Genomic DNA, 11,361 nt, shown 5'->3' on the forward strand with positions numbered 1-11,361 from the left:
CTGGCTTCTGCGCCCATTCTTTTCCTCTCTCCTCCGCCACTCCCACCTCCCTACCAAAGTCTCATCCCAGTTTCCACCTCTCAGAGTCCTTGTCCCAGTCCCTGCCCCCACAGTCTTCATTTGCCAACCTTCCGCACATCTCATGGACTCCTTTTCCCAATCTACTTCTCTACCACCCCGGTCCAGTTCTTGTTCCCTGTGCATCAACTCTTCTCATTGCCTGAGAGCCAGAAGGGTGAGCACAGAAAACACAGGAAAGCGTTTCCCTGATCTCAGTTCTTGAACCTGCCGTCACAACAACTAGGAGCAGGAATTGCAGGGAAAATCCTGCTCAGTACCTGCAGCCCTAGGCTGGAGCCCGCTCAATGCAGCTTGAATCAGAAATTAGCTACCAAACTCTAAAGGTCCCTACTGAACATGTGCAAAGAGATTTTTCAAGGGCTTGTAACCTGACCACATTTGGAGTCTCCCTCACCCCTGACAGCAACAGCAAACAGCATATCCCTGACAGCAGAGCAACTGACCCTGCCAAATTGCAAGTTTCTTCTCCAAACCATGGAGAAGCTAGAGCAGTGGTTCTCAACCTTTTTGGATCGAGGGCCACAGATATCATTTTTACAACCCTGAAGGGCCACCAGTTTCCTTCCCCCTCCCACTGCAGCCAGCTGGAAGGAGTTCAGTGAGGAGGCTGCCTCCTTGCTGGTCTCCCAGGCTGCAGCAGGGAAACCACGTGCATCCTGTAGCCCTGTGCATTCTACCTGGATCCCTAGACAATGGCTCTTTTCTGCAGCCGAGGGATGGAAGAACAGTGCTCCCCTCCCTCTGGCTCCAGCAGGGACCCCAGCGCCTACGGACCTAGGCAGAGCGCTCTGCCGTGCACTGTGCTACAACCAGGGGGAGGGGAGTGCTGATCTCCCATCCCCTTGGCTGCAGCAAGGAACCTGCACTGGTCTTTTAGCCAACTCATTGGCTAAAACATCTTTAAAAATTCAGGCGAAAACTTGGCATGGAAAATTTCAGCCTAAACTGCAAACAGGATCTTACACTTGAAAGTGTCTGGCTACCTTAATAAGCTCTGCTACTGAAATTTGAAACCAAATGATGCGTTCCCCTTGTTGCCCTACTAATGTTATTTACTTTTGGTGTAAAACTAAGTTCAGGAATTGCTCATTTGAGACATCTGTGTCTACTGACTCCAGAGAACCGTGAATATGCTTGTTTAGTTCAGTATTAACAAAACCCTGTTTACCATCTGTAAAATTGGTATGGCAGCACCTCACAGGGGGTGGAATTTGAGGCTTGTCTGTAAAACAGTAACACATTCAGAGGAAGGCACTGGATCAGGGGCAAGTATTTTTACAGGAAGTTGCTAGTCACAAACCCATATTGTTATCCTGATCTTTTTTCAAATTTACTAAACTGCAGATAAAACCTATTTCCCTGAATGCAATTGTATTCTGTTCCCCCTGCTTCAGGGTCTTTTGCATGGGCCCAAGAGCAAATCACCAAGCACAATCATGCATACCCATTCTCCCTTTCCTCTTTGTGGCTGAATGCTGCCTCTTCAGAGTCAGCTTGGCTGCTGTGAATGGCATACATCTACTTGCAGGGTTTAGGGAAGTGCATGCATTATCAGCTTAAGTGGTTAAGAGTGATGAAGGATATTAGTATATGCAAAGAAAGCATTCCCCCTCCCCCAATCAACACAGCAGTGAAGTTGACTATACACAATGGACTAATATCCAAAGCAATATATTGGGGGAAATGTTTTCTTTAATCTTTCAGGGTACTGCCATTTTGGTTGCTACTTTTAACAATAGTAGCTCCCCTTAAGGTTCATGGTTTCCAAGCTAATTCCTGTTTTCTGTCATTTTTAACTTCCTGAAACTTGCATCTTTTGGTCTAAAGTTTTCCAAGCTTGGTCTCTGCCTCCAAGGCATTTTCTTGTAAAGGTTTGATCAGAAACAGTTCAGTCATTTTTTAGCACAAAGTGGGTGAAAAAAAGGTTGTAAGATTTTTCTTTTCCTTGGAAATCCCCACTGGCAAAACAGCAGAGGTTTGAAAACTGAAGTTTGGCGTTACAAGAGTCCTCACTGAGGAACAGCAAATGGCTTTGTTCTGGACGAACTGGTTTGGATTTGATTTTTGAACCCAAGAGTATTTGAAAATCACATTCTGAGCATGTGCAGGGGTTTTTTTTGTTTGTTTGTTTTTGTTTCGGTAAGCTCATTAAGGTTCTAATCCTGCAGCTGGCTCAATGTCATCCAAGCCCCACTGAAGTCAAAAAGAATCTGTGCAGAGCTCATTGAAATGTCAGGGCTTGCGTGTGCATTCGCAGCACAACATGCTGTGTATGTGTGTGCAGCTAAGTTAGCTCTGCAGTCAGTCAGCCAGGGCCATGTTTCTTTTCCTTCTTCCCCCCTCCTTTTTTTTTTTTTTTTTTTTTTTTAAAGTGTAGGAAATTCCACAATAAAAGAGCTATTAAAATAATGTTCAAGGAGCATAATTAAATATGTCAGGAAAAATTCAGTCAGGTTTGTGCATACAACCATAACTCTTGCCTGTATGTATGCATTATGGTCCTGTCGAATGACATGAACACATCCTATTTCTCAAATACATTGTATTCTCCAGTTTTTATCCAAAGCCTTAAAGACTCCTAGACTTTAAGGTCAGCAGGGACCATCATGATCATCTAGTCTGGCCTCCTGCACATGCAGGCCACAGAACCTCACCCATCCACTCCTGTAATAGACCCCTAACTTCTGGCCGAGTTACTGAAGTCTTCAAATCATGATTTAAAGACATCAAGTTACAGAGAATCCACCATTTACACTAGTTTAAACCTGTAAGTGACCCATGCCCCATGCTTCAGAGGAAGGTGAAAAACCCAGGGTCTCTGCCAGCCTGACCCAGGGAGAAAAGTCCTTTCCAACCCCAAATATGTGTTATCTTACAGTTGTACACAATATCCCAGGATACCGAGCAGAGTCAGTAAGTGTCAGTTATATGAAAACAGTACACTACACTTATCTAGGACGTTGTCTAGGTACAAACAAAGTAATATTTAAAGGTCCTCCAGCATATCTAGGGGTTTGAAATTAAATTAAAATTCTTCCAAAGATTACAACATTGTTAGCATTGCTTCATTAACACATATTTGAGTAATATAAAGGCATGTAATTGAAGGCCATCATCTCCCAGAAGGGAACAGAGTTAAGGTTACAAACAGTGCAGCCTTAATTTTCATTGTTCATGTCAGGAAATGTCATTCTCTGGAGATATCATGGTTAACACAGGCCCTGATCCTGCAGTCAGTTCCATGTGAGCAGAGCCTCATGCCCATGCAGAGCCTCAACTTCACTGGGGCTGAGCACAACATGGGGGTACCTCTATGGCTCCAACTGAAGGACTGGATTAACCGTTTACATGCAATTATTAATAGCTCGTGTGTCCAGCAAGACAGAGGGAGATAGGGTTTAAATTACAATTCGCATCAGCTATTTATTCTGATTTATCTGTACAATTCACCAGACTCATTTCCCTACAAGAAACAAAATGTAGAAAAATTTAAATAAGGTGTATAAATAGTCTAAACAAAACCCACCACCATTGTCTCATAGCACCACAGTGTTCCAATTCTCTTTCACTGTGCAAGGCACTAACATTTTTCATTAACATTCTGTCATGTAATGTCCCAGCTGAAATATCTTAGAAAGCAATTTTTCCTTTCACCACGCTCAGAGATTTACTGTAACTAAAGATCTGGAGAGTGCATTCCTGGAACTACACTGGAGCCAAACTGTGGTACGGTGCATGATGGATTTCTTGTTTTGTACATAATGCCAGGCTCTCTGTTCTGCAATGAATCTACATCGCTATGTATCATATGCCAGTTTGCTATGGGAAGTATTTTTTTAAACCAATACCATAAAAATAGGAATGAAGTACGAAGCACAGGTAAAAATTTATGAAATCCGAAGCTGGCACCATCACTAGTATATAAGTGTCATCATCCACATAGTGCTGTTGGGTCCTGCTATTTTGCTACTGAACTGCTTTGTTGCTAGGTAACAAAGAACCTTCAAATCACCATCTAAAATGCAATGGAAAACTGCATTCTGCTGCCCGAGCCCCTCTCCTACTGCACAGCAGGTACATTTGCTGGCATTCAAGGAGCCACCTCAGTGTCATAGAAATTCAGCCAAGAGCCTCAGGAAAAGCTTTAATAGAAACTTGCTGGATCAAGTGTGCCTTGCACTATGCCCCAGACCTTGCGGAACTGGCTCTGACAAAGAGCTAGGGGAAGAGAGTTCCACAAGGAACGGCCCCCAGGAACACACCCTGCTGCCAGTCCTGAATGCTTCTCTCTCAGAAACTGACAGCAAAAGCAATCCAGCCAATCTGAACTGCCATAGTGGAAGCCATGGCATGAGTCAGCTTCTCATGTAACTGGGTTCCACACAATCTAGGCCTTTATACAACCGGAGGACTGAATTGCACCCTGAACTGCTAACCACTGCTGAGCACAAAGCTCTAGTGCTACGTGGAGTACTCAGTGTCTCAGCACATTTCGGAGAAGGGGTGCCAAACTCTGCATCATCTGCAGCTTCCAGAGCAGCTCCAATAAAGTACATTGAAATAATTCAGCCTGAAGGTAGAGACATGGAGAACTGTGGTGAGGAGGTCCAGGCTAGATTGGAAAGCTCAAAGCCTAATGACAAGCTCTGATGAAAAAGGCACTCAGCTTCTTTTGAAAATGTTCCTTACTAGATTTAGAAGCACAAGTACCAAATGACTTGCAGTGAGACTTGTGATCCTAAATCCCTTATGGGCGTTTTGAAAGTGTCCCCTGTAACTGAGAATCCCAGAGCAGCAATGGAGCCAATATAACTATCTTTGTAAACGGAGGGCACTTCCTACCCCAAAAGGGAACTAACATAGACTTTCCCCACTCCTTCAAATGTTCTCCTGTGCCAACAGGCATCACCTCAGCCTGATCTGGAACGAGTCACACCATACTCGTTATCTCAGCTAGGCAATGAGAAAAAGACACCACCACAGAATCTGAATTATGTGAAAAACTGGGGAAGAGCCAAGTACCAGCAACCTAATGACACTGCAGCTTAGAATCTGTCTGCAACAGCTGAACAGAACTGGACAGGTGACAAAACAGAATTGAGTTGGAACCCACGTGTGCCTGGAGAGCAGGTAAAGAGTTAATCATAAGCTTTTGAGATCTAAATGAGGAAAGAAAGGAGCTGCTGTGATGCAGCCCATCCCCTTGCTAGGTACTGCAGACCAGTCAACAATACCTTGCACTGACAGTTTCAAAGTTTGCTGTCAGATTTATTAGAATCAGCATGGTCATTTTATCAGTGTCCAGTACTCAAAAGAGATCATGTATATCACTGTTAGTCTGCGCCATGCCCAGGTCTAAAACCCAGACGGGAAAGTTGGACAAGCATAAAGGAAGAGCCTAGATGCTACAGCTACCCAGTCACCACCTTTTGGCAAAAGCAGCTACGTACATTTTATTTTTGATGTAAAGGCATAATCTACTCTTCAGCACAGCTGATGAAAGCCGCAACGAACAGTATTGTCATGCGGGTACAAAAAACTGCTGCTGGTGTTTAATGCACTCTGCAAATGCTCCATCAGTGCAACTATTAAGGTTGGGCAAGATACATTTGTCAAACTCACACAACTGAAACCAGCTCCCTACCAGACGGGATCATTAAAATGATGATTTTTAAAAGGGAGTGGGATAAGCTTCACTAAAAATATAAATAACTACATTTCACAGGGACTCACACAAGTGCATATAGTGTACGTCAGCTCATCTATCATTTTCAAATACACTGTAAGTAACTTATAAACGAGGCCCCTTGTTTCAGTTTTTATCGATTTTAACCAAAAAATTCTTGGGATTTACGAAGTGGGTGAGGTAACATCTTTTATGGGCCCAACTTCTGTTGGTGAGAGAGACAAGCTTTCAAGCTACACAGAGCTCTTCTTCAAGTCTTTGGGTTTTACAAAAAAATATATTTTGTTTTTACCATTTTCACCTGAGTTTTTGGCCATTCAAATAACAAAAATACTGATTATCTTAAGAAAATCCATCTGAAGAGTTTAAACAGTGTTTTCCTATAGCACATACAGTGCTATTGTATCTGCATCCTAATTAGAATGCACAGCATAAAAATAATATAATTGGCTGTGACATGAATAATGCTTCATAAAATAACTTAAAAAGTTTATGCATATTCTATAATTCATGTGAAAATAAAAGTCTGATTTAACTGCAAGAACTACAAAATGATTTCAGCTTTCTCACCTATCTATCACCTATAAATACCACTTATACCTTACTGAAAAAATACATATGGTCCTCATGGTTCATTTCAGTATTGCATTATTCATTTGGGTCATTGCTAATCACACCTTAGTTTGACCTATGCCTTTATTTTATCAAATTTATCAAACCAAGAACACAAAGGAAGACAGAAATGCACAACTAAATTTAGAAACTTGGTAGTAGAGGGAGATCCAACCTCAACCAACTGGGCTTTACTTTCAGACACCACACGTGAATGTTCATACTGAGGCTACTTTTGACTGAACCCATTATTCATTTTTCTCAGAATGATCAAAAGGTCAAAGATAATGGACCGTTGTGAAATTAAGTTAGACAATGTAACAAGTCTTCTGGAGAGCAAGAAGGAAGCAATCTTTTCAGAACTAGAGTTTATGCAGTATATAGGCTGTCTACACTGGCATCTGGACACATGTCCACACTTGTGTATGCTCCCCCATGACAAGTGTCCAAATATGCTGTGCTGGCCATGGCTATATGCTTTGTATCTGGGTCTATCCACATCTACACTGCCTTCTTTGGTACACAAGGCTAGCATTAGCATTTCACGGATGGTATCCCAGAGTTCCTTGAGTCACGGGGATGCCCTAGGATCTGCCTTGCTAAGTGCTGGTGATACTGCAGACACCTTCACACATTTAGCAATGGCAACACCCTCTCACCATTCTCTCCTGCCCAACTTGGTGGACAATGTGGAGCAAGTAACCTGGACCTGTGTGAGGAGCTGGCCCCAATCCTAGAGCAGCAGGACACGTGGTTCCGGAGATGCATACTGGTGCAGAAGCAGGTGGTGATTGCCCTCTGGAAGCTGGCAACGCCAGACAGCTACCAGTCAGTCACAAATCACTTTGGGGTGGAGAAGTCCACTGTCAGGTTCACGGTGATGCAAGTTTGCGAGACTATCAACACTCATCTACCCATGGGTGGCCGCCATTATGAACAGGTTGGAAATCACTCACTTCTTTTGGTGGATAATCAGAAAGGGTTCCCATTCAAGGCCTAATGGACACAAAGGCAGGTTTATGAACACTAACAGCAGAAACACAAGAAGGGTTCATGACACCACAGTGCTGAGGAGATAGGGGCTATACTTAAAGGGGAAATGTTTCTATATGGTGTCTTTGTGCCCACGGTTGTTCTAGGGCAGTGTTTCTCAATTGGTGTTCTGTGGAACCCTGGGGTTCCACGAGAAAGTGACATTGCGCCGCTGAGAGCAGCTGTTCTCTATGCCGCTGAAAAAGGGAAGATGGCCCAGATTTTTCGGTGGAGGGTATCGAGTATGAGTGTAATTTAACTGAGAAACGCTGGTATATAATTTGCTTATTTCGACATTTTTTTTGGCCCCATATGTAAAAATACTGTTAAGAGTTTGGGGGGTTTCCGCAATTATTTATCGAGTTCAAAAGGGTTCCATGGCCAAATTTAATTGAGAAACACTGTTCTAGGGGGACTCTGTCTAACGAAATACTCCCTGACATCAACAGTCTGGCAAAAAAGGGAATTCAACTTCAAACTAAGCAGCTCCATGATGGTAATGAAATGCACCTTTGAATGGTTGAAGGCTCATTGGCGATGCCTACACACCCAGTTGGATGACAGCATGGCCAATGCCATACACATTATTGTGGCATGCTCTGCAGTTCATAACATGTGAGACTAAAGGTGAATACTTTGGGACAGAGCGGGCACAGGAGAGGACAGGCTTGCAAAGCCTTTACCAAGAGCCTGATCCAGTTAATGTTCATACACCAAGAAATCTGGGCACAATTTGTAACATCTCAGAACAGCTGGCAACCAGAGGGTGACCTTAGCCTTGTCCCAACCAAAGCATCATATTCCCTGCCATTGCTGTAAAAACAAACACAATAGAGAACATTCCCATTCACATGTGCTTCAATGCAATTTTGTTCCTGTCCCACCAAATGATCATTATCCTATTTAGGTAATGACTCATTACAGATAATTGGGGCAGGACTTCACCACAGGTAGAACTGGGTTGGCAATTGATCTGCTAAGTGTTTGTACCCAGTTAAATTCTTTTGGTTTGTGTTAATGTTCACAGTTGTTATCCAGACCACAGTTTAGGGGGATTACTCAAGGCTTGAAGGACCTTGACTTGGGGACAGTTGAAGGGGTTGGGAGGAGCTTTTACAACTAGCTTCTGGTAACTGATTGCCTGCAGGAAAAAGGGCACTTGCTAGCTGTTAACTCTGAGTAACCCCCATGGTTCAGAGTGAATTTTTTTTTTTTGGTGGGTGGAGGAAAGAAGAGGGCAAGGGGGAGCATTTTAGCACTGTTCAATACCTGATGGCACAGTTACATCACTTTTTCCTGTTCTGCCAAACACACAGGGAAGTTCATCCACCCTTTCTCCTCCCCCACCCAGGGAATAAAGTTAATGGTTAGTTGGGCACATATTGTACTTTCAACATGTTTCCAGCTTACTTATATTCCCATACCAAGGCTGTGGGTGGACTGGCTGGAAGTTCTGGAAGGGACAAATAGGACCTTGCAGTTATCTGCCTGAGGCAATTACACAACTCAAGGTACAGACTGGTGGGGCCCAAAACCAAAGGAAGGACAAAATCTGTACCTTATCATAGCCCAAATGAAGGGTCTGCACACAAGCAAAGGAAACAAACATTTATTGAAACCAGTGCATGTAGCGTAACTCTGAACATTAAAAAGAAACTAACAGAGCAGACTCCCTTAAGTACATTAAAACTTCACTGCCTATGACCTGTCTCCATGGCCTTGACCCCACCTCTCCCCTAGACAAGAAGGGGATGGCAAAAATCTGTGGAAAACATTTGGAGGGGAGTGAAAGAGAGGTATCTCCTGCATTGGGTTGGGGCCAGATATGCTGGCCTTCAGGTACAGTCTCAGGCTCATGGCCCTGCTGCACTTTCAGAGCTCCGCAGGGAGGGGTTTTGGGTACTGGTGCAGGGTGTTGTGCCTGGAGTCCTGAGGCCTCTGCTCCATCATGGAGGGTGGGAAGGGGGGTTGGGTCCTCCATCTCCGTGGGCTGCAGATGCAGGAGGAGGTGCTAGGTCTCGGCCACTGGCAGCGGCTATTGTGGCAGGCAGGACCCAAATTTTTTCTACTACCACTACGTGTATCAGGGACCACAACAGGGCCTACTCTTGGGTCCTTTGGAGCAAGCTCGCATTCCCTTTACCATGACTCCTGCTCCAGGAACTAGACCATTAATCCTTCCTGCCTTTGAAAAAAGAAAGAAAAAAAAAAAAAGTTCCTCCCACTCCAGAGCCCATTGCTCCTATTCCCTCGGAAAGTCAAACTGCTCTTAGCTTCTCCTGTCGAGCCCAGTGAGCAAGTTCTCCTCAAGTATCCATATCCATCTACACCTACTATCCCTGGGCAAAATAGGTACAGTTTCCTCAGTCGAAGGGCCTGCAAATACAAATACAATCTCAAGAGCAGCGCTATATTTGATCTTTCCTTTGAAAGTGGGTGAGAAAGGAGAAAGGAGCACCTTCTGAAAAGGGTAGGTAGCATGAACTAATGTATTGCCTTGAAAGCATATGATTGGGTTGGTGGGCTGTGGGGGTAGGGTCATTTATTTCAGGGGCAACATTAAGGGCTGGAGAACATTGCAGTTTTGGAAGTACAGACTGGAGGGAAAAAGAAAAAAGGGTGGCTTTCCAGTCCTCTGGTGGGGATCTGGCAATCTGTGCTGAAGAAATGTTTGTGCAACTTGTCAACTCTTTACATAATTGCTGAATGGAGGGGGTTGGGGAGCCATGAAGGTAGACCAAGCACAATTACACTCCAGTTGAAACTTAAGAACCAGGTGTAGGGTTTCCGATACACCACCAATTTGCCAACATACACTTATGGGACTGGGATACAATTCAAATGGAAAGAGACTATACCCCTCCATGCAAGTTCTGTCTGTTTAGAGTGAACCACTTCAGGGCCTCACCTGTCCCCAATCCAGCCCCTGCAACATGAGGAAATGAACCTCCTTCATCCAGTGAAGAACAGTGGGAATGGGGCGGGGGCATGCTTCTTGGATATAACTATAGATATGTCTACACTGGCTTCTGGACATAGGTTCTGGCACAAACATATAAGTGGATCTAACATCTGCCTCTAAACCCCAGAAACAAGCTTCAAGGCATGTGGGGGGTAAGGGAGGAAGGCCTTCCAATCCTGCATGCAGTCCCAGAGAAAGAAGAAGGATGTTGGCCAGGAGGGTGAGGTTTTAATTTAATTTACCAGCCTTGGGTTGAGGATCCTACTGAGTCTCAAGGTCCTCAGGAGGGGCTTGCTGAACTGGTTCCTGCATGTACAGATGCAGAATAATGTGCACCTCTTCCTTTGGGTCTCCCAGGGCCACATTTTCTATGGTCCCTGCTGCCTCCATTACCTTGCCTTCATGGGCATCCCATCAGATAATGAGGACAGCAAGGTTGAGAATGGGATCAAGCGTCACCTCAGGCTCAGTACTTGGAGCTCTGGAAAGTACCTGGTTCAGCTCCTTGAAGAAGGGGCATGTTGCAGGATCCCTCCTGGAGCAACTGCCCGAGTCTTTTGACCTCTGGTACTGGAGCTTCAGGTGCTTTATCAATTCCCAGCACTAGGCCAGAGTGCAGTGAATGCCCACCGGCACCAGCCTCTCCAAAACTTTCCAGTACAAGTGTAAGTTCCTGGTGCTGTGGGAGAAGCTGTTGAGGATAGTGAACGCCAACCACATATTTATCAGGACCCGAGTATGCTCGGCTGGCCAGGCAGCTGATCTTGGAACATGTTCCATGTCAGTGTGTAAGGGTGGAAAGAGTGCAGTAGTGGAAAACTGTTGTGGAATGGTCAGTGCAGCTTGCTACTACTGGTGAGAAGGTGGGAGTGATGGGAGAGACAAAAACCTTTATAGATTTGGTTAAAGAATCAGGCAGGAAAGTTCAGTGCATTATGGGAAAGAAGCTGGAGAACTAAGGAACTCAGTACATGCCCCTTACCCTTAT

Source organism: Emydura macquarii, unplaced genomic scaffold (assembly GCF_026122565.2).
Source record: "Emydura macquarii macquarii isolate MOO-44397 ecotype Brisbane River unplaced genomic scaffold, CSIRO-AGI_Emac_v2 contig_480, whole genome shotgun sequence".
NCBI classification, from domain to species: domain Eukaryota; kingdom Metazoa; phylum Chordata; order Testudines; family Chelidae; genus Emydura; species Emydura macquarii.